This window comes from Ranitomeya variabilis, chromosome 4 (genome assembly GCF_051348905.1).
Source record: "Ranitomeya variabilis isolate aRanVar5 chromosome 4, aRanVar5.hap1, whole genome shotgun sequence".
NCBI lineage: Eukaryota > Metazoa > Chordata > Amphibia > Anura > Dendrobatidae > Ranitomeya > Ranitomeya variabilis.
Genome location: NC_135235.1, coordinates 321824904 through 321850618, shown reverse-complemented (window position 1 = coordinate 321850618; position 25715 = coordinate 321824904).

The following is a 25715-nucleotide window of genomic DNA, read 5'->3' as shown; positions in this document are numbered from 1 at the left end:
CTCTTAATAATCGGGCTAGTTCTGCCACGTTGGTCTCTCCTTTTTTTTTTGTAATTCGGGGTTTCATCCTCGTTTTTCCTCTGGTCAGGTGGAGTCTTCGGATTGTCCTGGAGTGGACGTGGTGGTGGACAGGCTACATCAGATTTGGAATCAGGTGGTGGACAATTTGAAGTTATCTCAGAAGAAGACTCAGCAGTTTGCTAATCGCCGTCGCCGCGTGGGTCCCCGACTTCTTGTTGGGGATTTGGTGTGGTTGTCTTCTCGTTTTGTCCCTATGAAGGTCTCTTCTCCTAAGTTCAAGCCTCGGTTCATCGGTCCTTATAGGATCTCGGAGATTCTTAACCCTGTATCTTTTCGTTTGGATCTCCCAGCATCGTTTGCTATTCATAATGTGTTCCATCGGTCGTTGTTGCGGAGGTATGAGGTGCCCGTTGTTCCTTCGGTTGAGCCTCCTGCTCCGGTGCTGGTGGAGGGAGAATTGGAGTATGTTGTTGAGAAGATCTTGGATTCTCGTGTTTCCAGACGCAAACTCCAGTATTTGGTTAAGTGGAAGGGTTATGGTCAGGAGGATAATTCCTGGGTGGTCGCCTCCGATGTTCATGCGACTGATTTGGTCCGCGCCTTCCATAGAGCTCACCCTGATCGCCCTGGGGGTTCTCGTGAGGGTTCGGTGACCCCTCCTCAAGGGGGGGGTACTGTTGTGGATTCTGTTTCTGGGCTCCCTCTGGTGGTTACTGCTGGTACTGGGTGACTTTGGTGGGTTGCGGCCTTTGGTTTCCACCTGTCCATCAGAGGCTAGGTGGTTCCTATTTTACCTGGCCTTTCTGTCATTCCCTTGCCGGCTATCAATGTATTCAGATGTGCTCTGTTTGGTTCCTGCCTACCTGCTCCCAGATCTTTCAGGATAAGCTAAGTGCTGATTTTCAGTTGTTGGTTTTTTTGTCCAGCTTGCTTATTATGTCTCTATGCTAGCTGGTAGCTCTAGTGGACTGAGGTTCTCCCCATGTGCCATGAGTTGGCACATGGGTTCTTGTAATCTCAGGATGGTTTTTTGATTAGGGTTTTTTGCTGACCGCTCAGACCCCTTTTGTATCGTTCTGCTTTCTAGTTTACAGCGGGCCTCAATTTGCTGAACCTATATATATCATCTCTATGTGTGTGCCTTCCTCTCATTTCACCGTCAATACATGTGGGGGGCAACTATACCTTTTGGGGTTCATTCCTCTGGAGGCAAGTGAGGTCTTTATTTTCTCTGCAGTACTAGTTAGCTCTTAGGCTGGTGCGTGGCGTCTGGAACCAACGTAGGCACGCTCCCTGGCTATCTCTAGTTGCGTTTGTCAGGCGTAGGGCAGCGGTCAGCCCAGGTTCCATCACCCTAGAGCTCGTCCGATATTTTGTATTACTTTGCTTGTCCCTTGCTATCCCTAGCCATTGGGATTCATGACATGAAGCGTCCCCCCGCCGTCCGTTCAGCCACTCAGGGTCTTTGGGCGTCCCCACCAATCTTCCGCGTCTCCCCAGGCGTGCGAGCGCCAGCTCACCCTTCTTCCGGACAAGGCTGCGTCCTCCTCTGGTAAGCAGGCCCGCGCGTCGCCCAGCAGTTGCCTCTCCTTGAGGAGCGCAGACCGATCCCGGGCCCGCGCAAAGTTCCGGAGCTGCACTTAGGTCCGTCCCTCTTGTGGTCTCTTACCATGGCTCTGGCTGAAGCTCCGGCGGCGGCGGGAAAGCCATACTGCTCCGGCGAGATAGGCCAGGAGGCAGCGCGGCAAGATGGCGCTCGTCGTCCAATGGCGCCAAAACACCCGGCCAGAGCTCTCTCAGCTTCTGTATAAGAGACTGGGCCCTCTTCTCTCTTCACCGCCGCCTCCACATGACCCTACTCAGGTAGGTCTCTGTTGTGGGTTTTATGCCGCTTTTTCAGAGGTCAAACAGGCGATTTTTGTAGACTGAAGTGGGAGCTGCAGCAAGCCGCGTCCTCCCTGCTTGAGATCCAGGCCACGCCCCCATCTCCTGTATTTTCTGCTGTCTTGGGGGAATCGTCATTATAATGAACCCTTCCCCTGTGTAACATCTGATCTGATGCACGGGTGTAATAAGTGTTCTGTGTGTACAGTAGTCACTCACCAGAAGGTCTTGGATTGTTTCACAGCCCAGATATTCTCATCCACCTAAGAATAACAGAGACATGGTCATTGGCAGAATCAGTGGGAGAAGACAAAGCCGGTCATAATGGCCACAAGGTGAGAAGGACATTAGATGGGATTTATCCTCAGAGAAGAATGATCTTACCAGGCCCAGCTTGGTGACACGTAATTAAAGCCGGCCATGGGGTTAAAGGCTTTCTTTTCCTCCAGCCATTGCATAAGATGGTTCTCCACAACTAGTCTGAATGGTATGAATGGAGGCTGTGCTCTCTTTTCCTCCAGATCCTCCCAGCCGATGGTGGTAAAGAATGGATGCTCTTGGATGTTCCCGCACACACCCAATCACTTCTGAGGATTTTTGCACAGCAGCTTCTTGATAAGATCTTGCCCATCAGCATCAAGTCAAGATGGAATGCTTTCCTTTGGTTATAGTTGGAGCGCCCCCACTGCCGCAGGGCCGAGGGGTACCCGGTACCGGGCCTCTCTGTCTCGGTTCTGGGATTGTCACGGTGGCTAGACCCGGTCCGTGACCCTGCTGAGGGGCGTCCAGTGAAAGTTGAGAATGATGTGGTGTGGTGCAGGTCGCGATGAATAACGAGGACACCAGGTTGCAGTCTCTTTACCTCTTTACTGAAGGCTTCAGGATCCTCAATCCGGAGTACGGTTAACAGGGCTGTCTGAGACCGGCCGGTCTGATGGCACCTCCAGAGTTCCCTTTGCAGGTGGAAATCTGTGCCTACCTTCTAGCGCTTGTGTGTTGTAGTCCTTCCCTGCTTAGCACCACGGGATAGTCCTCACAACTGTTGTGTCTGTTTCTGAAGTTCCCTCACAACTGATTCTGATATTCTTCTCTGTCCCCCAGATGATATGGCTAGGACGCACCCGTATGACGGGTAGGCCTGGAGTTCTTCCGGGACCCTAGAGTCGCCCCTCTCCAACTGTTGCCCCCTATGTCTGCTTAGGTGATTTGGGTGAGACAGCCCGCCTATAACTGACTGTCCTGCCATAGGTTTGAAGTAAGGCCTGGAGCTCAATACTTCCTCGGCGTTTCCGGCCACCGGCTGTGCGCCTCAGTAGGATGTTGCCTCAGTCTTACAGCACGACTCCTACTGGTGTTATCTCCTTGTTGCGTTGATCTCGTTTCTCACTCTTCACAATAAACCTCGCTTCTTGTCCTTTCTTGGGGTACCGCCGCAATGAAGTGCAGGCGCGGTCCCGTAACGTTCTTTCTGTTCGCTAGGCCTCTGTCAGGATCCCACCCCTGACAGGGACCCCCCTGAATCTTCCCCTGCAACACCATCTGCCACAGGATGTTGCCTGGTTCCAACCCAGTCAGCTTTCTAACTAACTTCCTATCTAACCCCCAGTTTTACCAGATTGTGAGGAGTGGCCTAATACATAGCACCCTTAGCTCCCCCTGGAGGCCAGACTGTGAAGTGTATTGGTGTCTGTGATACCTGGTCAGGTGAACTCCTTCAGTGCCATCAGACGTACCAATACCCCCCTTAACGGCGGAGCATCAGTACTGCAACAACCAGGACTCTGGGGCGCTGCAGATGATCTTACCAGGCCCAGCTTAGTGACACGTAATTAAAGCCGGCCATGGGGTTAAAGGCTTTCTTTTCCTCCAGCCACTGCATAAGATGGTTCTCCAGAACTGGTCTGAATGGTATGAATGGAGGCTGTGCTCTCTTTTCCTCCTGATCCTCCCAGCCGATGGTGGTAAAGAATGGATGCTCTCGGATGTTCCCGCACACACCCAATCACTTCTGAGGATTTTTGCACAGCAGCTTCTTGATAAGATCTTGCACATCAGCATCAAGTCAAGATGGAATTTCAGGCTTTCCTTTGGTTATAGCTCTGTAAGCCATTTTGCTGATGGAGTCGGTGTAAAATGGGGAGTGTCCTTTTGCCATCTCGGAGACCACAATCCCCAGGCTTCACCAATCCACTGCTGTGCCATATCCCTTTTTGCAAAGCACCTCAGGGGCCATGTAGCGGAAAGTTCCTGTCACTCCAGAGATGTTATTGGAAGAGGTGATGCCATCTTGGGCGTGTCTCAGGTCAATTACATGGATGTGGCCATCTGCATCCAACATGATGTTTTCTGGCTTAATATCTCTGCAATGAAATAAAACAACAGAGTCAGAAATCTGCCCAGTGATACAGGAGATGGAAAATGGGTCACTGTAAGATTAGGTGGAATAGGGAGACAGGATCCCAGGAAAATTGGGGGGAATATTTCTAGCATGTAAAGAGGACAGAGAAAAGGAGGAACATTCTGCTTACCGTTGGACGATGTTGTGTCCTTGGAGGAACTGGAGGCCACATACAACCTCTGCTGTGTAGAATCTGATGGAGAGAACAAAGTGTAGTATCAATGTCATCGCTTCATCTCCTTCCGGCCTGGGCTACATTCCCTGCCAACCCTTTCTCAGCTACATCCCAACCTTAGCTTTTATTTCCACCCCCTTCTCACTTTTTAGTGTATCTTCCTCTTTCTCACCTTACATTGTGGATGTTCAAGTAGCCGTACATCTCAATTAAAGCCTCGAGGCTGCCGCCGGACAGATACTCCATGATGAAATATGAACGCTTCCGAGACTGGTGTGCGGCATAAAGATGACATTGGAATGGGCAGTCTCAGGCTGCCTGGAGTATCCGTCGCGCTCTCATAATGATGTCCGCATTGACCTTCTTTTTCTTGATCATCTTTACAGCCATATACATGTTTTGGCTGGGGATTGATGTCAGGACCACCTGAGGAAAGAAATAGACAGTGCTTAGAAAATGTGTATAGGAGATGGAAAACAGCAGGTTTGCCTACTGCGCAAGAAATAGTGGACTGGGTGGTTTGTGATTCTGCTATATTGTACCAAACCTATTTAAGGCCGTGTAGATCTAGAGGAAGGCGATAACCCCCCATGAGAAAGGGGCCAATAAATATGGCTATCAGATTAAATCCCAGGATCAAAAGCCGAAATCTCTATCTACGTGCTATGTGTCTATGTGTGGGTACCAATATCTATTATGTAGGGTGGGCCCATACCTATCGTGTAGTGGGGGCCTATATCTTATCATGTAGTGTGAGTGATGTGATTGTGATGGGAAATGGGTGAAATACTCGCCAGGCCTGTGCTGAGGTGAGTTCAGGGATAATGGCCTATATTAGACTATTATTTCTGAACTCACCAGATGGACACTAAACACAGGCCGCTCCTGGGGGCACAGAAGATCTTCGGGCTGGAGTGATGTGAAGCATCAGCCCAGGATTGGAGGATGCAGAGTAAAGGGTCTGGTGCAGCGACACGATGGCAGTGGTCCGGCATGAAGATGTTATGGAGAGACATGATGTTCTATGGCAGCTGAGGTAAAAAAAAGCAGAGACATGAGGTATGGGTGAGGGGGCAAAAAGTTCTGGGCATTTGGCATGGGCTCATCCTGTAAGATATAAGAGGAAGACATTTCAATAACTATCTGTCATGTCGGACGCTATTCACACTAGGGCGTCCGACAGGCAGCGGTAATTCCACATTCGTCCACTGTACGCTCAGTGGCGCCGGCTAGATTTTATCCAGGTTGTCCGGCGTTTATCTAGGTGGTAATCTGGTTGGAGGCTGGGTCACACCCATGGCCTTTAAATAGTCATTCTAGACTTTGGGCGTCGCCGATAATAGCTTGTGTCTTGTGCCTGGTGATCTCGGTCTGGAGTGGTGGTCTAGGAGAAGAAATATCGTATCTGGTGGTGTATTATCCTTTGTCAGATTTCTCCTCCCTATATTTGTGTTTGTTTTGCCCTGTGCACATTATAGTGTTTTCCTGTGTGTCTGCGGCATGGTGCGTTTTTTAGTTTTCCCTGTCTGTGCTTTCTGTTGAGGTTGGTGTGTGGTCTAATCACTGGGTGGCGGGTGGAGATTTCAGCATAGGGCTGAAACAGGAGTCAGGGTCAGGCCTGGCGGCCCAGACAAGCACACCATCAGTGTAAATTCTGGGAGAGGGACAGAATGTGTTTTCCCTAGTCTGAGGGATATCGCAGGGGCCCGGGTAATCAGCTGTAGTCTACCCAGTACCCCCGTGACACTACCTCCTGGATTTTCTGTTATCTTGGGGGAATCGTCATTATAATGAACCCTTCCCCTGTGTAACATCTGATCTGATGCACGGGTGTAATAGGTGTTCTGTGTGTACAGTAGTCACTCACCAGATGGTCTTGGATTGTTTCACAGCCCAGATATTCTCATCCACCTTAAGAATAACAGAGATATGGTCATTGGCAGAAACAGTGGGAGAAGACAAAGCCGGTGATAATGGCCACAAGGTGAGAAGGACATTAGATTGGATTTATCTTCAGAGAAGGATGATCTTACCAGGCCCAGCTTAGTGACACGTAATTAATGCCGGCCATGGGGTTAAAAGCTTTCTTTTCCTCCAGCCACTGCATAAGATGGTTCTCCAGAACTGGTCTGAATGGTATGAATGGAGGCTGTGCTCTATTTTCCTCCAGATCCTCCCAGCCGATGGTGGTAAAGAATGAATGCTCTTGGATGTTCCCGCACACACCCAATCACTTCTGAGGATTTTTGCAAAAGATCTTGCACATCAGCCTCAAGTCAAGATGGAATTTCAAGCTTTCCTTTGGTTATAGCTCTGTAAGCCATTTTGCTGACGGAGTCGGTGTAAAATGGGGAGCGTCCTGTTGCCATCTCGGGGGCCACAATCCCCAGGCTTCACCAATCCACAGCTGTGCCATATCCCTTTTTGCAAAGCACCTCAGGGGCCATGTAATGAAAAGTTCCTGTCACTCCAGAGATGTTATTGGAAGAGGTGACGCCATCTTGGGCGAGCCTCAGGTCAATTACACGGATGTGGCCATCTGCATCCAACATGATGTTTTCTGGCTTAATATCTCTGCAATGAAATAAAACAACAGAGTCAGAAATCTGCCCAGTGATACAGGAGATGGAAGATGGGTCACTGTAAGATTAGGTGGAATAGGGAGACAGGAAAATTGGGGGGAATATTTCTAGCATGTAAAGAGGACAGAGAAAAGGAGGAACGTTCTGCTTACCGGTAGATGATGTTGTGTCCATGGAGGAACTGGAGGCCACATACAACCTCTGATGGAGAGAACAAAGTGTAGTATCAATGTTATCGCTTCATCTCCTTCCTGCCTGGGCTACATTCCCTGCCAACTCTTTCTCAGCTACATCCCAACCTTAGCTTTTATTTCCACCCCCTTTTCACTTTTTAGTGTATCTTCCTCTTTCTCACCTTACATTGTGGATGTTCAAGTAGCCGTACATCTCAATTAAAGCCTCAAGGCTGCCGCCAGACAGATACTCCATGATGAAATATGAGCGCTTCCGAGACTGGTGTGCGGCATAGAGATGACATTGGAATGGGCAGTGTCCGGCTGCCAGGAGTATCTGCCGCTCTCTACTAATGATGTTGCAGCGCCCCAGAGTCCTGGTCGTTGCAGTACTGTGGCTCCGCCACTATGGGGAGCTACGGTGCGTCCGATGGCACTGAAGGAGTTCATCTGATCAGGTATCACAGACACCAATACATTTCACAGCTGGGCCTCCGGGGGGAGCTAAGGGTGCTATTCATTAGGCCACTCCCCACCATAGTGGGTAAACTGGGGGTCAGGCAGGAAGTTAGATCAGAAAGCTGACTGGGTTGGAACCAGGCAACACCTTGTGGCAGAGGGTGTTGTAGGGGAAGATACAGTAGGGTCTCTGTCAGGGGTGGGATCCTGACAGAGGCTTGGCATTGGAAAGAACGTAACGGGTCCGCGCCAGCTCCGGGAAGCGGCGGGGCCCAAGAAAGGACTAGAAGCGAGATAGATTGTGCTGAGTAAGAAACGAGATCAAGCAATAGGAGAATACCAGTAGGGGTCGTGCTGTAAGACCGGAGCAACACCCTACTGAGGCGCACTACCGGTGGCCGGAACGCCGAGGGAGTATTATAACATTCAGCTTCAAGCAATACTCTAAACAGCGGCAGGACAGTCAGTCTAAGGCGGGCTGTCTCACACAAATCACCTATGAAGTCTTGGGGGGCACCTTGTGGAGAGGGGCGACTCTAGGGTCCCGGAAGAGCTCCGAGCCTACCCGTCAAACGGGTGCCGTCCCAACCAGAACATCAGGGAGGGACGGAGGATTAGAAGAACATCATTTAATCGAGTTGTGAGGGAACTTAAGAAACAGACACAACGGTTGTGGGGACTTTCCGTAAGCACAGCAGGGAAGGACCGCAACACATAGCGCTAGAAGGAAGGCACCGATTTCCACCTGTGAAGAGAACTCTGGAGGTGCCATTGGACCGGCCGGACTTGCGCAGCCTGGTGAACCGTATTCTGGACTGTGGACTCAGAGATCTTCAGTAAGGAGGTAAAGAGACTGCAACCTGGTGTCCTCGTTATTTACTGCACCGCACCACCACTGTCATTTACACGTATTATAGACTGTGCGCCCCACGGCAGGGTCACGGACCGGGGCCTAGCCGCCGTGACAACCCCAGAGCAGAGACTCCGAGGCCCGGTACCGGGTCACCCCTCGGCCCTGCGGCGGTGGGGGCGCTACAATGTCTCCATTGACCTTCTTTTTCTTGATCATCTTTACAGCCATATACATGTTTTGGCTGGGGATTGATGTCAGGACTAGGGTTGAGCGAAACGGGTCGATCATTTTCAAAAGTCGCCGACTTTTGGCTAAGTCGGCGTCTCATGAAACCCGATCCGACCCCTGTGCTTGTCGGCCATGCGGTACGCGACTTTCGCGCCAAAGTCGCGTTTCAATGACGCGAAAAGCGCCATTTCTCAGCCAATGAAGGTGAACGCAGAGTGTGGGCAGCGTGATGACATAGATCCTGGTCCCCACCATCTTAGAGAAGGGCATTGCAGTGATTGGCTTGCTGTCTGCGGCGTCACAGGGGCTATAAAGGGGCGTTCCCGCCGACCGCCATCTTACTGCTGCTGATCTGAGCTTAGGGACAGGTTGCTGCCGCTTCATCAGAAGCAGGGAGAGCGTTAGGCAGGGTCCACTAACCACCAAACCGCTTGTGCTGCAGCGATTTCCACTGTCCAACACCACCTTCGGTGTGCAGGAACAGTGGAAGCTATTTTTTTTTTTTTTTCCCCTCAGCGCTGTAGCTCATTGGGCTGCCCTAGAAGGCTCCGTGATAGCTGTATTGCTGTGTGTACGCCACTGTGGAAACCAACTGCTTTTTTCAAAGCACATATCCTCTTGTTCCTTCCTTTCTGCACAGCTATCTTTTTTGTTTGTCCACACTTTTTATTTAATTTGTGCATCAGTCCACTCCTATTGCTGCCTGCCATACCTGGCTTACATTACTGCAGGGAGATAGTAATTGTAGGACAGTTTTTTTTTTTTTTTTGTTTTTTTTTTGTGGGAGATTAAGATTGGCATTTCTGCTACAGTGCCATCCCTGTGTGTGCCATCTCTCACTGAGTGGGCCATAGAAAGCCTATTTATTTTTTCCGTGATTTGTGTTCTAAAATCTACCTCAACACAGAAACACTACATCAATCAGTGGGAGAAAAATATTGGCCTCAGTCAGGGCTTGTGTGCCACTGCTGTGTGTGCGCTATCTCTCATTCAGTGGGCTATAGCAAGCCTATATTTTTTTTTTTTTTTTTTTTTTAATATTATTTGGTTTCAAAAGTCTCCCTGAAAAAAAAAAAAAACCTAAAAAAACAGTGGGAGAGTAATATTGCCCTTTCAGCTTGTGTGCCAGTCTTGACTCCTGGGTGTGCCACCTCTCTCCCTCTCATTCAGTGGGCCATAGAAAGCCTATTTATTTTTTTTTTTAAATATTATTGGGTTTCTAAAGTCTCCCTGAAAAAAACAAAAAATACATAAAAAAACAGTGGGAGAGTAATATTGCCCTTTCAGCTTGTGTGCCAGTCTTGACTCCTGGGTGTGCCACCTCTCTCCCTCTCATTCAGTGGGCCATAGAAAGCCTTTTTTTTTTTTGGTTTTTTTAATATTATTTGGTTTCTAAAGTCTCCCTGAAAAAAACAAAAAAAACATAAAAAACAGTGGGAGAGTAATATTGCCCTTTCAGCTTGTGCGCCAGTCTTGACTCCTGGTTGTGCCACCTCTCTCTCTCTAATTGTGGGCCATAGAAAGCCTTTTTTTTTTTTTTAAATATTATTGGGTTTCTAAAGTCTCCCTGAAAAAACAAAAAATACATAAAAAAACAGTGGGAGAGTAATATTGCCCTTTCAGCTTGTGTGCCAGTCTTGACTCCTGGGTGTGCCACCTCTCTCCCTTTCATTCAGTGGGCCATAGAAAGCCTATTTATTTTTTCCGTGATTTGTGTTCTAAATTCTACCTCAACACAAAAACACTACATCAATCAGTGGGAGAAAAATATTGGCCTCAGTCAGGGCTTGTGTGCCACTGCTGTGTGTGCTATCTCTCATTCAGTGGGCTATAGCAAGCCTATTTTTTTTTTTTTTTTTTTTTTTTTAATATTATTTGGTTTCTAAAGTCTCCCTGAAAAAAAAAAAAAACCTAAAAAAACAGTGGGAGAGTAATATTGCCCTTTCAGCTTGTGTGCCAGTCTTGACTCCTGGGTGTGCCACCTCTCTCCCTCTCATTCAGTGGGCCATAGAAAGCCTATTTATTTTTTTTTTTAAATATTATTGGGTTTCTAAAGTCTCCCTGAAAAAACAAAAAATACATAAAAAAACAGTGGGAGAGTAATATTGCCCTTTCAGCTTGTGTGCCAGTCTTGACTCCTGGGTGTGCCACCTCTCTCCCTTTCATTCAGTGGGCCATAGAAAGCCTATTTTTTTTTTTTTTAATATTATTTGGTTTCTAATTCTCCCTGAAAAAAAAAAAAAAACCTAAAAAAACAGTGGGAGAGTAATATTGCCCTTTCAGCTTGTGTGCCAGTCTTGACTCCTGGGTGTGCCACCTCTCTCCCTCTCATTCAGTGGGCCATAGAAAGCCTATTTATTTTTTTTTTTAAATATTATTGGGTTTCTAAAGTCTCCCTGAAAAAACAAAAAATACATAAAAAAACAGTGGGAGAGTAATATTGCCCTTTCAGCTTGTGTGCCAGTCTTGACTCCTGGGTGTGCCACCTCTCTCCCTTTCATTCAGTGGGCCATAGAAAGCCTATTTTTTTTTTTTTTTTAATATTATTTGGTTTCTAATTCTCCCTGAAAAAAAAAAAAAACCTAAAAAAACAGTGGGAGAGTAATATTGCCCTTTCAGCTTGTGTGCCAGTCTTGACTCCTGGGTGTGTCACCTCTCTCCCTCTCATTCAGTGGGCCATAGAAAGCCTATTTATTTTTTTTTTTAAATATTATTGGGTTTCTAAAGTCTCCCTGAAAAAACAAAAAATACATAAAAAAACAGTGGGAGAGTAATATTGCCCTTTCAGCTTGTGTGCCAGTCTTGACTCCTGGGTGTGCCACCTCTCTCCCTCTCATTCAGTGGGCCATAGAAAGCCTTTTTTTTTTTTGGTTTTTTTAATATTATTTGGTTTCTAAAGTCTCCCTGAAAAAAACAAAAAAAACATAAAAAACAGTGGGAGAGTAATATTGCCCTTTCAGCTTGTGCGCCAGTCTTGACTCCTGGTTGTGCCACCTCTCTCTCTCTAATTGTGGGCCATAGAAAGCCTTTTTTTTTTTTTTTTTTAATATTATTTGGTTTCTAAAGTCTCCCTGAGAAAAAAAAATAAATAAATTAGGTGGGAGATTAATATTGACATTAGTGCTTGAGTGACAGTCCTGCGTGTGTGTCATCTCTGTGATTTTGTGCCACAGAAAACAGAGTGTGTAACATTGTGCCTGATTTTCCTTGTGGTCTCACCAACCTGTTAAGGGATATTGAAATCATACTGAAGTTATAGCTCACCGTGTAAGTTGTTTGATAGCAACAAATAAAGTTACTTTGGTTAAGATTTTAAAACAATGAGGAAGTCTGGTGCAAGAGGTCGTCGTGGGCGTTCATTGTCAGCTGGTAATGATGGTAGTGGTAGTGGAGCATCAGGTGGTCGTGGGGATAAAAATATTCCACCTAAGTCTGGAGCTGTGGAGCCAGTTTCGTCGTCAGGCTACACAAGGCCTCGAACGCTCTCTTTTCTGGGAGTAGGAAAACCGCTTTTAAAGGCGGAGCAGCAACAGCAAGTTTTGGCTTACATTGCAGACTCAGCCTCTAGCTCTTTTGCCTCCTCTTCCGAAACTGGTAAATGTAAAAGCAGCGCGTCGCTTGTGGATGTTCACGGTCAGGGACAAGTCGCTTCCTTGTCCTCCTCAGCAAAAACTACAACAAGAGAGAAGGATGCAGCAGGCGACACAACGGGTCACTCCATGGAGCTCTTTACACATACCGTCCCTGGCTTAGAAAGTGAAACATTTAACAGGCCATGCCCATTACAAGTATATTCTGACATGGAGTGCACTGATGCACAGCCACAGCCAGAGTACTATGCTGCTCCTTTGACTCAGACCACCACATTGCCCTCTCAGGGTACAGATCCACAATCAGACCCTGATGAGACTATGTTGCCCCGCCACGAACGCTATACCACCGACCGACACAGTGACACAGACGAAGTTGCACACGAGCTCGAAGAGGAGGTAATAGATGACCCAGTTATTGACCCCGATTGGCAGCCATTGGGGGAACAGGGTGCAGGCGGCAGTAGTTCAGAAGCGGAGGTGGAGGAGGGGCCGCAGCAGGCATCAACATCGCAACAGGTTCCATCTGCCGGGCCCGTATCTGGACCAAAACGCGTGTCAAAGCCAAAACCTGTTGGAGCACAGCGTTGCCATCCGGTTAAAGCTCAGTCTGCAATCCCTGAAAAGGGATCAGAGTCTAGGAAGAGTGCAGTCTGGCATTTTTTTAAACAACATCCAACTGATCAGCGCAAAGTCATCTGTCAAAAATGTTCAACTAGCTTAAGCAGAGGTCAGAATCTGAAAAGTCTAAATACTAGTTGCATGCATAGACACTTAACCACCATGCATTCTCAAGCCTGGACTAACTACCAAACGTCCCTCAAGGTTGTAGCACCCTCGGCCAATGAAGCTAGTCAGCAACGCAACATCCCTTCCGTCACTGTAAGGCCACCATTTTCCGCACCACCGGCAGTATCTGTGCAGGTTTCTTTGCCAGCCAAAAGCAGTCAGGGTCAGGGAATCACCAGTTTTGTAGGAGGAAATATTGCATGTAGGGCACCGGCGGAAACAATACCGTCTCCAACCGTCTCTCAGTCTGCCATGTCCACCGGCACACCCGAAAGTTCCACGATCTACAGCTCTCCAGTCCAGCTCACCCTACATGAGACTCTGGTTAGAAAAAGGAAGTACTTATCCTCGCATCCGCGTACACAGGGTTTTAACGCCCACATAGCTAGACTAATCTCGTTAGAGATGATGCCCTACCGGTTAGTTGAAAGCGAAGCTTTCAAAGCCCTGATGGAGTACGCTGAACCACGATACGAGCTACCCAGTCGACACTTTTTTTCCAGAAAAGCCATCCCAGCCCTGCACCAGCATGTTAAACAGCGCATCGTCCATGCACTCAGGCAATCTGTGAGTACAAAGGTGCACCTGACTACAGATGCATGGACCAGTAGGCATGGCCAGGGACGTTATGTGTCCATCACGGCACACTGGGTGAATGTGGTGGATGCAGGGTCCACAGGCGACATCAATTTAGGGACAGTTGTGCCTAGCCCACGGTCTAGGAAACAGTTGGCTGTAGGCGTTCGCACCCCCTCCTCCTCCTCCTCGTCCTCCTGCAGAAGCTACAGCTCTTCCACAGAACGCAGTCGGCCAACCACTCCATCGGCAGATGACACTGTTGCACACCAGTTGTCCCATTATGGGCCAGCTACTGCCAAGCGTCAGCAGGCTGTATTGGCTATGAAGTGTTTGGGCGACAACAGACACACCGCGGAAGTTCTGTCCGAGTTCTTGCAACAAGAAACGCAGTCGTGGCTGGGCACAGTAGATCTTGAGGCAGGCAAGGTAGTGAGTGATAACGGAAGGAATTTCATGGCTGCCATCTCCCTTTCCCAACTGAAACACATTCCTTGCCTGGCTCACACCTTAAACCTGGTGGTGCAGTGCTTATTGAAAACTTATCCTGGGTTCTCCGACCTGCTCCTCAAAGTGCGTGCACTTTGCTCACATATCCGACGTTCGCCTGTACACGCCAGCCGTATGCAGACCTATCAGCGGTCTTTGAACCTTCCCCAGCATCGCCTAATCATAGACGTTGCAACAAGGTGGAACTCAACACTGCACATGCTTCAGAGACTGTGCGAACAGAGGCGTGCTGTTATTTATTTGTGGGAGGATACACGGGCAGGCAGTAGGATGGCAGACATGGAGTTGTCAGGTGTGCAGTGGTCGAAGATACAAGACATGTGTCAAGTCCTTCAGTGTTTTGAGGAATGCACACGGCTGGTTAGTGCAGACAACGCCGTAATAAGCATGAGCATCCCCCTAATGCGTCTGCTGATGCAAAGTTTGACGCACATAAAGGAGCAGGCGTCTGCACCAGAGGAAGAGGGAAGCCTTGATGACAGTCAGCCATTGTCTGGTCAGGGCAGTGTACAGGACGAGGTAGCGGGCGAAGAGGAGGTGGAGGACGAGGAGGATGATGGGGATGAGTATATTTTTAATGCGGAAACTTTCACGGGGGCACAGGAAATTGGTTGCGTGTCACGGCCGGGTTCTGGTTTTTTGAGGGACACAAGTGACGTAGATTTGCCTGCAACTGCCCCTCAACCAATCACAACCGGAGATTTGACAAGTGGAACTTTGGCCCACATGGCGGATTATGCCTTACGTATCCTACAAAGGGACACACGCATTACGAAAATGATGAACGATGACGATTACTGGTTGGCCTGCCTCCTTGATCCACGCTATAAAGGCAAATTGCAAAATATTATGCCACATGAGAACTTGGAACTAATATTAGCAACCAAACAATCAACTCTTGTTGACCGTTTGCTTCAGGCATTCCCAGCACACAGCGCACGTGATCGTTCTCACACGAGCTCCAGGGGGCAGCAGACTAGGAGTGTTAGGGGTGCACACATCAGAAGTGGCGTTGGACAGAGGGGTTTTCTGACCAGGTTGTGGAGTGATTTTGCTATGACCGCAGACAGGACAGGTACTGCTGCATCAATTGAAAGTGACAGGAGACAACATTTGTCCAGTATGGTTACTAACTATTTTTCATCCCTTATCGATGTTCTCCCTCAACCGTCATTCCCATTTGATTACTGGGCCTCCAAATTAGACACCTGGCCAGAATTGGCAGAATATGCATTGCAGGAGCTTGCTTGCCCGGCAGCAAGTGTCCTATCAGAAAGAGTATTCAGTGCTGCAGGGTCAATATTAACCGAAAAAAGGACTCGTCTGGCTACCCAAAATGTTGACGATCTAACATTCATTAAAATGAACCACAACTGGATTTCAAAATCTTTTGCCCCACCTTGCCCGGCCGACACCTAGCTTTCCTATGAAAAGCTCTTGCCTGTGAATTACTTTTCTAATGTCTAATTTGCTGCTGCAGATTGTACAGCATACGACATGTTTACACCTCCCTAAATGGCCAAACTCCCCACACGGGGCCGTGGTATCGCGACTTGGCGCAAGCACCCGTGAGACTGCTGTTTGTCTGAAGAGGTGGGTGTGCTCGCTTTTGGTTGACGGCATTGCTACTGGGTCCCTCATAGTACAATGTAGTGTCTCTGGCGGTGGTGGTGCGCACCCAACGTCAGACACACCGTTGTAACATGAGTGGCCCTGGGGCGGTCCCGCCGGCCTCAAGAGAGTTCCCCCCTACCCCAGCTCAAACTGGGCTCTACTACGTGCAAAATTATGTCGCACAGCTCCACCAATCTTTAGTCTATTCGCTGACATCATTCAATGTCTGGCACTGACAATACAAATTTGTAGACATCTATGATGCAACTTAAAGTAGTCTGTGTCTGTGTCCTATATTGGCACCATTAAATAGTTACTGCCAAATTACTATGTCAGAAACACAGCAGATGAGCCCACCCCTGTACCTAAGTATGCCATCTTTTTTTTTGTTTTGGTTGTTTTGCGAGACATTAACATCTATTTATATTTTGGGAGTACTGGGACAGACACTCCTTGCACTACTCCTCCACTCAGCACCAAGCTGCCTGCCCGTGTATCCATGTAACCGCTGTAAAACTGCCATGAGCCTATTGTTTGTTATTTTAGGCCTTTGATAGCCTGTCTGCGGTCCCTACTCCTCCACTGACCACCAAGCTGCCTGCCCGTGTATCCATGTAACCGCTGTAAAACTGCCATGAGCCTATTGTTTGTTATTTTAGGCCTTTGAAGCCTTTCTGCGCTCCCTCCTTCCACTAGTCCTCCACTGACCAGACCACTGCTGCCCGTGTACCCCTGGAACCAATTTTAAAGTGCCTACAGCCAGCCCATTTTATTGTGTTAGGCCTTCGAAGCCTGTCTGCGGTCCCTCCTTCCACTAGGCCTCCACTGACCAGACCACTGCTGCCCGTGTACCCCTGGAACCAATTTTAAAGTGCCTACAGCCAGCCCATTTTATTGTGTTAGGCCTTCGAAGCCTGTCTGCGGTCCATACTTCCACTAGTCCTCCACTGACCAGACCACTGCTGCCCGTGTACCCCTGGAACCAATTTTAAAGTGCCTACAGCCAGCCCATTTTATTGTGTTAGGCCTTCGAAGCCTGTCTGCGGTCCATACTTCCACTAGTCCTCCACTGACCAGACCACTGCTGCCCGTGTACCCCTGGAACCAATTTTAAAGTGCCTACAGCCAGCCCATTTTATTGTGTTAGGCCTTCGAAGCCTGTCTGCGGTCCATACTTCCACTAGTCCTCCACTGACCAGACCACTGCTGCCCGTGTACCCCTGGAACCAATTTTAAAGTGCCTACAGCCAGCCCATTTTATTGTGTTAGGCCTTCGAAGCCTGTCTGCGGTCCATACTTCCACTAGGCCTCCACTGACCAGACCACTGCTGCCCGTGTACCCCTGGAACCAATTTTAAAGTGCCTACAGCCAGCCCATTTTATTGTGTTAGGCCTTCGAAGCCTGTCTGCGGTCCCTCCTTCCACTAGGCCTCCACTGACCAGACCACTGCTGCCCGTGTACCCCTGGAACCAATTTTAAAGTGCCTACAGCCAGCCCATTTTATTGTGTTAGGCCTTAGAAGCCTGTCTGCGGTCCATACTTCCACTAGGCCTCCACTGACCAGACCACTGCTGCCCGTGTACCCCTGGAACCAATTTTAAAGTGCCTACAGCCAGCCCATTTTATTGTGTTAGGCCTTCGAAGCCTGTCTGCGGTCCCTCCTTCCACTAGGCCTCCACTGACCAGACCACTGCTGCCCGTGTACCCCTGGAACCAATTTTAAAGTGCCTACAGCCAGCCCATTTTATTGTGTTAGGCCTTCGAAGCCTGTCTGCGGTCCATACTTCCACTAGTCCTCCACTGACCAGACCACTGCTGCCCGTGTACCCCTGGAACCAATTTTAAAGTGCCTACAGCCAGCCCATTTTATTGTGTTAGGCCTTCGAAGCCTGTCTGCGGTCCATACTTCCACTAGGCCTCCACTGACCAGACCACTGCTGCCCGTGTACCCCTGGAACCAATTTTAAAGTGCCTACAGCCAGCCCATTTTATTGTGTTAGGCCTTCGAAGCCTGTCTGCGGTCCCTCCTTCCACTAGGCCTCCACTGACCAGACCACTGCTGCCCGTGTACCCCTGGAACCAATTTTAAAGTGCCTACAGCCAGCCCATTTTATTGTGTTAGGCCTTCGAAGCCTGTCTGCGGTCCATACTTCCACTAGTCCTCCACTGACCAGACCACTGCTGCCCGTGTACCCCTGGAACCAATTTTAAAGTGCCTACAGCCAGCCCATTTTATTGTGTTAGGCCTTCGAAGCCTGTCTGCGGTCCATACTTCCACTAGGCCTCCACTGACCAGACCACTGCTGCCCGTGTACCCCTGGAACCAATTTTAAAGTGCCTACAGCCAGCCCATTTTATTGTGTTAGGCCTTCGAAGCCTGTCTGCGGTCCATACTTCCACTAGTCCTCCACTGACCAGACCACTGCTGCCCGTGTACCCCTGGAACCAATTTTAAAGTGCCTACAGCCAGCCCATTTTATTGTGTTAGGCCTTCGAAGCCTGTCTGCGGTCCATACTTCCACTAGGCCTCCACTGACCAGACCACTGCTGCCCGTGTACCCCTGGAACCAATTTTAAAGTGCCTACAGCCAGCCCATTTTATTGTGTTAGGCCTTCGAAGCCTGTCTGCGGTCCCTCCTTCCACTAGGCCTCCACTGACCAGACCACTGCTGCCCGTGTACCCCTGGAACCAATTTTAAAGTGCCTACAGCCAGCCCATTTTATTGTGTTAGGCCTTCGAAGCCTGTCTGCGGTCCATACTTCCACTAGTCCTCCACTGACCAGACCACTGCTGCCCGTGTACCCCTGGAACCAATTTTAAAGTGCCTACAGCCAGCCCATTTTATTGTGTTAGGCCTTCGAAGCCTGTCTGCGGTCCATACTTCCACTAGGCCTCCACTGACCAGACCACTGCTGCCCGTGTACCCCTGGAACCAATTTTAAAGTGCCTACAGCCAGCCCATTTTATTGTGTTAGGCCTTCGAAGCCTGTCTGCGGTCCCTCCTTCCACTAGGCCTCCACTGACCAGACCACTGCTGCCCGTGTACCCCTGGAACCAATTTTAAAGTGCCTACAGCCAGCCCATTTTATTGTGTTAGGCCTTCGAAGCCTGTCTGCGGTCCATACTTCCACTAGTCCTCCACTGACCAGACCACTGCTGCCCGTGTACCCCTGGAACCAATTTTAAAGTGCCTACAGCCAGCCCATTTTATTGTGTTAGGCCTTCGAAGCCTGTCTGCGGTCCATACTTCCACTAGGCCTCCACTGACCAGACCACTGCTGCCCGTGTACCCCTGGAACCAATTTTAAAGTGCCTACAGCCAGCCCATTTTATTGTGTTAGGCCTTCGAAGCCTGTCTGCGGTCCCTCCTTCCACTAGGCCTCCACTGACCAGACCACTGCTGCCCGTGTACCCCTGGAACCAATTTTAAAGTGCCTACAGCCAGCCCATTTTATTGTGTTAGGCCTTCGAAGCCTGTCTGCGGTCCATACTTCCACTAGGCCTCCACTGACCAGACCACTGCTGCCCGTGTACCCCTGGAACCAATTTTAAAGTGCCTACAGCCAGCCCATTTTATTGTGTTAGGCCTTCGAAGCCTGTCTGCGGTCCATACTTCCACTAGGCCTCCACTGACCAGACCACTGCTGCCCGTGTACCCCTGGAACCAATTTTAAAGTGCCTACAGCCAGCCCATTTTATTGTGTTAGGCCTTCGAAGCCTGTCTGCGGTCCCTCCTTCCACTAGGCCTCCACTGACCAGACCACTGCTGCCCGTGTACCCCTGGAACCAATTTTAAAGTGCCTACAGCCAGCCCATTTTATTGTGTTAGGCCTTCGAAGCCTGTCTGCGGTCCATACTTTAAATACTCCTCCACTCAGCACCAAGCTGCCTGCCCGTGTATCCATGTAACCGCTGTAAAACTGCCATGAGCCTATTGTTTGTTATGTTAGGCCTTTGATAGCCTGTCTGCGGTCCCTACTTTAAATACTCCTCCACTCACCACCACCAAGCTGCCTGCCCGTGTATCCATGTAACCGCTGTGAAACTGCCATGAGCCTATTGTTTTTTTATGTTAGGCCTTTGATAGCCTGTCTGCGGTCCCTACTTTAAATACTCCTCCACTCACCACCACCAAGCTGCCTGCCCGTGTATCCATGTAACCGCTGTAAAACTGCCATGAGCCTATTGTTTGTTATTTTAGGCCTTTGATAGCCTGTCTGCGGTCCCTACTCCTCCACTGACCACCAAGCTGCCTGCCCGTGTATCCATGTAACCGCTGTAAAACTGCCATGAGCCTATTGTTTGTTATTTTAGGCCTTTGAAGCCTTTCTGCGCTCCCTCCTTCCACTAGTCCTCCACTGACCAGACCACTGCTGCCCGTGTACCCCTGGAACCAATTTTAAAGTGCCTACAGCCAGCCCATTTTATTGTGTTAGGCCTTCGAAGCCTGTCTGCGGTCCCTCCTTCCACTAGGCCTCCACTGACCAGACCACTGCTGCCCGTGTACCCCTGGAACCAATTTTAAAGTGCCTACAGCCAGCCCATTTTATTGTGTTAGGCCTTCGAAGCCTGTCTGCGGTCCATACTTCCACTAGTCCTCCACTGACCAGACCACTGCTGCCCGTGTACCCCTGGAACCAATTTTAAAGTGCCTACAGCCAGCCCATTTTATTGTGTTAGGCCTTCGAAGCCTGTCTGCGGTCCATACTTCCACTAGGCCTCCACTGACCAGACCACTGCTGCCCGTGTACCCCTGGAACCAATTTTAAAGTGCCTACAGCCAGCCCATTTTATTGTGTTAGGCCTTCGAAGCCTGTCTGCGGTCCATACTTCCACTAGGCCTCCACTGACCAGACCACTGCTGCCCGTGTACCCCTGGAACCAATTTTAAAGTGCCTACAGCCAGCCCATTTTATTGTGTTAGGCCTTCGAAGCCTGTCTGCGGTCCATACTTTAAATACTCCTCCACTCACCACCAAGCTGCCTGCCCGTGTATCCATGTAACCGCTGTAAAACTGCCATGAGCCTATTGTTTGTTATGTTAGGCCTTTGATAGCCTGTCTGCGGTCCTTACTTTAAATACTCCTCCACTCACCACCTAGCTGCCTGTGTATCCATGTAACCGATGTAAAACTGCCATGACTGCCTACTGTTTGTTATTTTAGGCCTTTGATAGCCTGTCTGCGGCCCCTACTTGCAATACTCCTCCACTGACCACAATGCTGCCTGGAGTGCCTGCCTGTGTATCCATGTAACCGATGTAAAACTGCCATGACTGCCTACTGTTTGTTATTTTAGGCCTTTGATAGCCTGTCTGCGGCCCCTACTTGCAATACTCCTCCACTGAGCACAATGCTGCCTGGAGTGCCTGCCTGTGTATCCATGTAACCGATGTAAAACTGCCATGACTGCCTACTGTTTGTTATTTTAGGCCTTTGATAGCCTGTCTGCAGCCCCTACTTGCAATACTCCTCCACTGACCACACCAATGCTGCCCGTGTACCCCTGGAACCTATTTAAAAGTTCATAGAGCCTAGTTATATATTTTATTTACTATTAATAAGGCCATGATGGACTACGCTGTACCACGCTACAAGCTAACCAGTCGACACTTCTTTTGCGAGAAAAGCCATCCCAACCCTCCACCAGCATGTAGAAGACCGCATTGTCCATGCACTCTGGCAATCTGTGAGTACAAAGGTGCACCTGACAACAGACGCATGGACCTGTAGGCATGGCCACGGAAGATTACGTGTCCATTACGGCGCAATGGGTTAATGTGGTGGATGCATGGTCCACAGGGGACAGCCTACTAAGTCTGTCTGCAGTCCCTAATTCAAATTGTCCTCCACTGTCTAAATCGGAACTTCCACCTTCTGGCTTTCGGCCTATAGTATCAGAAATTAAACTGCATTTGGCCTTCAACTTTGGTTAGGGCCTACTAACGGCTTCTGCCCCTCCCTGGTGTTGCCCTCAACTAAATAAAGCTGAGCTTCAACCTTCCGGCTCTCATTATGTGGTTTTAAAAAAAAAAATGGTGGTTAGGGCCTACTAACGGCTTCTGCCCCTCCCTGGTGTTGCCCTCAACTAAATAAAGCTGAGCTTCAACCTTCCGGCTCTCATTATGTGGTTTTAAAAAAAAAAATGGTGGTTAGGGCCTACTAACGGCTTCTGCCCCTCCCTGGTGTTGTCCTCAACTAAATAAAGCTGAGCTTCAACCTTCCGGCTCTCATTATGTGGTTTTAAAAAAAAAAATGGTGGTTAGGGCCTACTAACGGCTTCTGCCCCTCCCTGGTGTTGTCCTCAACTAAATAAAGCTGAGCTTCAACCTTCCGGCTCTCATTAAGTGGTTTTAAAAAAAAAATGGTGGTTAGGGCCTACTAACGGCTTCTGCCCCTCCCTGGTGTTGTCCTCAACTAAATAAAGCTGAGCTTCAACCTTCCGGCTCTCATTATGTGGTTTTAAAAAAAAAAATGGTGGTTAGGGCCTACTAACGGCTTCTGCCCCTCCCTGGTGTTGTCCTCAACTAAATAAAGCTGAGCTTCAACCTTCCGGCTCTCATTATGTGGTTTTAAAAAAAAAAATGGTGGTTAGGGCCTACTAACGGCTTCTGCCCCTCCCTGGTGTTGTCCTCAACTAAATAAAGCTGAGCTTCAACCTTCCGGCTCTCATTATGTGGTTTTAAAAAAAAAAAAAATGGTGGTTAGGGCCTACTAACGGCTTCTGCCCCTCCCTGGTGTTGTCCTCAACTAAATAAAGCTGAGCTTCAACCTTCCGGCTCTCATTATGTGGTTTTAAAAAAAAAATGGTGGTTAGGGCCTACTAACGGCTTCTGCCCCTCCCTGGTGTTGTCCTCAACTAAATAAAGCTGAGCTTCAACCTTCCGGCTCTCATTAAGTGGTTTTAAAAAAAAAAAAAATGGTGGTTAGGGCCTACTAACGGCTTCTGCCCCTCCCTGGTGTTGCCCTCAACTAAATAAAGCTGAGCTTCAACCTTCTGCTCCAAATTACCATTTTAAAAAATGCAATAGGCTTTTCCGGCCTACTAAAGGTGTCTGCCCCTCCCTGGTGTTGTCCTCAACTGAACAAAGCTGAGCTTCCACATTCTGGCTTTCGCCCTATACTATCAGATATTAAACTGCATTTGGCCTACTAGTGTGGTTAGGCCCTTGAAACAGTGTCTGCTGCTCTTGGGTTTGCTACTCCACTGAACAAAGCAATGCCGCCTGTTTAGTCCTGTTACCAATTTTGAACTGCATGTAGCCTACTTTATTCTTTGGCCCTATATCTGTTTCCTCCTCATCCTGCCCATTGCCCAGCCACTGCTAAATGAGTCTGCTGGTACATTGACCTAGACCACTACATTCCCCTTGTACTCTACACAGCCAGAATCTGTCCCTGCTGAAAGTAAGGTTCCCCTTCCCGCATGTTATACCACCTTACACAGGGACAAAGAGGAAGGTGCAGATGAAAGTGCAGGTTCCTTCATCAGGTGGGGGGGCATACTCGTTGGCGACGTCACTGGCACAGGGCCCCTCAGAGTACGCAAAAGTGTCGCTGCTGGTGGGAGGCGCCCCCGCCATGCAAACACACCGCCGTACTTTGAGGGGCCCTGTGCCAGTGGCAATGCGAACGAGTGGGCCCCCCCTGCTTGCTCAGGATCACAGCACTTGCAACTTTTAAATACTTACCTTTCCCTGCAACACCGCCGTGACGTAGTCCGCATTTCCTGGGCCCACGAAAAACTTGAGCCAGCCCTACTCCCCCCACAACTTTCCCCCAATTCCCTATGCCCAACTATTATTATACAGTTAATTAAGATTGGCAAGCTTCAGAAACAAGAATGGATGTTTTTGGCATTAAAATGGGCACTGTAGGTGTTTTCCTGGCCTCCACTCACTGCCGACTATGCTTCCCCATTGACTTGCATTGGGTTTCGTGTTTCGGTCGATCCCCGACTTTTAGCGATAATCGGCCGACTGCACTCGACTCGACTCTGGACAAAATCGGGTTTCCCAAAACCCTACTCGATCTTAAAAAAATGAAAGTCGCTCAACCCTAGTCAGGACCACCTGAGGAAAGAAATAGACAGTGCTTAGAAAATGTGTATAGGAGATGGAAAACAGCAGGTTTGCCTACTGCACAAGAAATAGTGGACTGGGTGGTTTGTGATTCTGCTAGTAACCTGGACTTTATAGTAGAGTAATGCTAAGTTTTTGGCACAATGTATGAATGATCCATGGAGAGGTCTTAAAGAGGTATTCCATTATGACCATAAGGGAACAAATAAAACAAACACTGGGTGGCACTTTGAGCTGGACGGGGTCAGTATTGGTTTTATGTCAATGTGCAGCTGATTTAAAGTTTACTGAAACATAGAGGTCAAAGTATATAATGTATTCTGATAGCAGGATATATAGATCTATATATATTTATATATATATATATATATATATATATATACATATATATATATATATATAGATAGATTTTTTCAGCCATCCCATAGAAAAACACTTCAATGAATATCTACCTACAGAAGATAACGAATGAAGATAAAATGGCAAAGATAGGTTGATATCGAAAAATATATAAAAACTTACTTTTCCAAAGCTGCCCCTACCCAAGACTTTATGGAAGGTAAAGATGGTCATGTTAAGCCTGGGGTATGGGCTGGATGTTCCGGGGTCTCTGCTGTATCCAGGTGTTGGCTATTCATCCTGCAATCCATTGTCTTTGGCCTCTCTCCTCTTCTTCGTGAATCCAGTGATATCACTATCCTCTTCTCTCTTCCTCTTCTCTTCTCTCTTCTTCTCCACTCTCTCTTCTCCATGTTCAGTAGACGCCATCCTCAGAAATATCTTCCCATCTGTAGACCTCAGTCCGATTGCTTCAGCCGACAATTGAAAGTAAACGACAGTTGGTTGTGTGCAGGTGACCAGAGGTCAGAGGTGACAGAACCCTCAGGTAGCACCTGCCAGGCAGTGGCTCATGGCCCTGCTCTGCCCTATACACTGTAATGTGGGCATCATGGGTGACAGTTTAGCATCCAGAGGAACGGCAAAGAATTTCATGGTGGCTTCTAGTGCTGTTTTTTTTAATTTCATAATACATTATTTTAATCCACATGTACAGAGACGCAATCATATGCCAAGAATGCATTAAAAAAAGTAGCGTGCTATATAATCCCAGCTCTTAACATTACCAATGTAATTCTAGGGTTTCCATATATTGAGAAAAATTATTACTTTTATCTTTTGTGTTATAATATTATTTCTTATATATCACGGTTACTAGAGATTGGCAAATCAATTTGATGCAAATTTAATTTGCATCAAAATTAAACAAATTGTCTGGAACTGGCAAATTTAAACAATTTGTGATTAGAGTCAACTGAAAAGCCAAAACATGCCCGCTACCATATTAAACAAGCCGAAGGTAAGCAAGAGAAGGCTCACATAACTTCAAGGGCGGCTGCGCAGGCATCCCCATACAGCCTTGCAGCCATCACATCACATTATTACGAGGTTGTTAGAATTCATCTGGTACGGTGGATTCATGAAGCAGCAGGTAAATCAGAGGCATCCACTTTGAGGTAAAACGTCTTCCTGACATCAGGATGGTGTGGAACAAGAGCATTGGGAAAAAATTGATTTTACTTCTTGGATGGCTTGGTCTAATTTGGTGAACATGGTAGGATTTTTAATCCTGGCATATGATTTAGAAATGGAGAGCAAGATTTTATCCAGACCCTGATAGTATGTACAGTGGGGAAAAAAGTATTTCGTCAGCCACCAATTGTGCAAGTTCTCCCACTGAAAAAGATGAGAGATGCCTGTAATTGACATCATAGGTAGACAAC